Raw genomic sequence first — 3,790 nt, 5'->3', positions numbered from 1 at the left:
GTCTTCTTTTTTTTTTTTTTTTTTTTTTGGTTCTTTTTTTCGGGGCTGGGGACCGAACCCAGGGCCTTGTGCTTCCTAGGTAAGCGCTCTACCACTGAGCTAAATCCTCAGCCCCCAGGCTGAGTCTTCTTAAATTCATAGTAATAAGTGCATTAATTAGAGAAGCTGACACCCAAATTAACTTATAAAATATCAGCTACAAGTTCAACCAGACTCCTATTTCAGATGAGCAGTTTTCAGTTCAGAAAAGTCAATTCTGTATGTCTGTTTTGCTACATCATGGGTTTCTCCACATGCTGTTTCCTATAGTTACAAAGTTTTACTATTTTTCTTTTTCATTTACAAAATTTTAGTGCTGAAATGAATTTTAAATGCATTAACAGTGATTGGCATTTACTCCTAACCTAGTGACAGCAGAATATCGAAGTTCAAAGAAACGATTAATTAATTCAGGAGTGCACCAACCACATAGAGTAAAACCAACTCAAAAGCATTTGTAACAGGTTATTTTCTTGACTAGACTATTATCACTTTATTTTAGCTGAGATTTATGTTCAAAACATAAAAACTTTGATCTTGATATTTTTTAGAGATCAAAGTTTCACATGTCACACTACTTTACAAGGTCTCCATACAACACATATTGTTCTCAAGTATTAAACTAACACAAAAGAATAGCTTTTCTCATGTTGAGAAATGCAGCATAGATTTTTGAATTCTCCAACACCCATGGCTGGGGAAAAGATAAACAAACTGGAGAAAAGTGAAACTGGATTCTGCCATAATTTGTCTTTCTTCTTTTCTACTTACTCTAAGTTACAAGATACACTTTTACTTGTTTGTTTTGTATGGTGTGTGTGTGTGTGTGTGTGTGTGTGTGTGTGTGTGTGTGTGTGTGTAATTCATTATTTTGTTTTCCTAGACTTTTTTTGTATGAAGAAAGGAATGTCAAGAGTATTTTCAACAGCCTTCTTAATCCTTCTGATGCTGATTGTTAAATGATGTAGAATATATTGTTATCTTTTTAACTGAGGCTCATTCCATGTATAAGGAATCCAAGCAAGCACTGGAAACATTCTGTCCCTTTATCCTCATAGTTACAGCCAAAATAATGACTTTTTAATGTCATGCTTTTGAGTAGGAAAATTTTAATTTTTGCATTGTGAAATGAGATAGAGAAGTGCTTTTCATCAAAAATAATGCATTTTGACACTTTGGATACTAATAACTAAAACATAGTTGTACATAAAATGGTGTATTTCTAATGTAAGTGATATGTCACCATGACTTCTGTGACTTCCTAATTCATCCTATCCTTCTCTCTATTCTATTGCTCCTCTCTCTCTCTCTCTCTTTCCTTCTCCCTGTTGCTGTAAAATTATAAAAAATGCTGTCTTTTAGCCTGCACTGGATCTGGCACCATAGTGCCCCAAGATATCTGGTAGATATCGTTATCTCAATCAGCAAAGCATCTCACCCACTTTGCTCTATCCCATATCACAGTGCCAATGCCTACTCTCTGAGCCTGGCAACAATCTCTCTACCCATCTAGTTCCCAAGGCAGGTTTCCACCATGCCAGACATACACATGTTTCCAGCCACCACATATTCTCTTGAATTCAATTAAATCGCCACATGAAAGAACACACAACACAATAACTTTTCATCCAATTGATAATATATAATTGCCCACCTAGACATACAAAGCCCTGTACACATCCATCCCTTAAGAATATTCATAACAACCTGTAAATGTGCAGAGAGGAATCTTAACATCGGTCTCCATGTTCTCCCGGCTGTTTCCCTGTTCTTGCTCCAGTCTTCTCCTCTCTCTAAAACTTTTCTCCTGCCCATCCTTCCTTCTCATCCAATGACAGGCCTCGTTCTATCTTGTACCTGCCTTCACCTGCATAATGATATCATTCTACTCCTCCCAATTCTGAGGTGTGAATTATAGGAGAACGATAGGGTTAGTTAATCAAAATAATGATTTAAAATACATGCAGAAAATCATGTTTTCTGTTATTTATTTTAAATTGTCTACCATATTTAAAATAACCTGCTTATAAAATTATTTTTAATGAGGTCTGGGTATAGAAGAGTATTATAATAAATTGACTAATAAAATTAAAATTCAGAGTTTATAGTTCTGGATTTAAACTCCATTAGGAGAAAAGACTAGAAATTCTAATCCTTCCAATTTCATCCCTTCTGACACCTAATATTGTGTCAAAATTAAAAGTAAATATTTGTGCCAGCAAAAGTATCAATAGTCATCCCACAAAATGTTCTATCTGTACCCAAAAGTGCTTGTGATATTTACTTAAAATGCAAAGAAAGAATTGAGTAACAAAATCTGCTAAAATTACTGCATAGTTTGGCGAAAATACTGTATGTTTCAAAGACATAGTTAAGTGGGAACTAGTTTGTTAAATGTTCCTGAGAAAATGTTCCTGATCTCCTCCAACTTAGGAAGGGACATACACAAGTGTGCAGAGTAGACCCTTTGGAGTATTAGAGAGTTCAGAGATGGCATTAGAGAATTCATGATCTACATAAGCACCACCCAGCAGCACCCAGAAGAGAGCCTTCTGTCACCTGTAAAGTGACATAGTCCTGTACACCATAAACATCCTGAAGCTTAGATAAGATCTTCCCAGATTTACCTTCCCATCATGAAAAGTCTGTCAGTAAAACTAGTAAAAACAGCAGATAGAAGTTCCTCAGAGTCAACATCCTTTCTATCGAACTCCATTCTAGTAGATGTAAATGCTAATATTTCACAAGTATTTCAATTTTTATGACTTTTAATAAATTACTTTTTAACATTTATTAATTTCTGTATTTATTTACATGTGTGCCTATACACATAGAGAAATCATAGGACAGCTTACAGGAGTAGTTTTTCTCTTTCTACCACATGTGTTCCTAAGATTGATCTCAGATCAGTAGGCTTAGAGATAAGTACTTTAACACACTAAGCTATTTTACTATCCCAAAATATATCAATAAAAAATATGCTTAACTAATTGTATAGATTAGTCGAGATTTTTATTTATTTATTGTCCATCTATCTATCTATCTATCTATCTATCTATCTATCTATCTATCTATCTATCTGTCTGTCTGTCTGTCTGTCTATCAATCGATTTATCAATTATTTTTTATTTACTTATAGCATAGTTTGCTATTTCAAGAAGGAGCCTTGACACACAGATGGGAAGAAGACAAAAGTGTGAGTGTGTGGATTAAACAGTTATGGCCACAGTAGACTGATGCATTTGAATGCTTGGATCATAGGAGTATTAGGAGATGTGGCATTATTGGAGGAAGCGTGTCCCTGACTGGGCTGGCTTTGAGGTTTCCAGTGCTCAAGCTATGCCCAGTATGACACACCATCTCCTTCTTCTGCCTATGGATCAAGGTATAAAATTATCAGTTCTTTCATTAGTACTATGTCTCCTTGCAAACTGCCATTTTTTTTGTCATTACAATAAGGGACTGTCTGACAATGTAAGCCAGCTGCAATTCAATGTTATATTTTATAAGAGTTGCTTTGGTCATGGTACCCCTTCACAGCGATGAAAACCCTAAGACAGGGAAAGAATAATCATTTACAAAATTGTTAAAGAACAAATGTAATGAATAAAAAGAAGATATTGTATTATGGGCTTAAGTATGAGGGTCAGGAGAAAAAGAAGAGTATAGAAGTAAATGAGGCACACTCAAGAGGATGGTGTGGTGCCCCAGCCTACAGGGCAGTCAACGGAGTTTGGGAACCACCTAGGAG

Source organism: Rattus norvegicus, chromosome 5 (genome assembly GCF_036323735.1).
Source record: "Rattus norvegicus strain BN/NHsdMcwi chromosome 5, GRCr8, whole genome shotgun sequence".
NCBI lineage: Eukaryota > Metazoa > Chordata > Mammalia > Rodentia > Muridae > Rattus > Rattus norvegicus.
The sequence above is the reverse complement of the archived record's forward strand: the minus strand, read 5'-3'. Positions refer to the sequence as shown.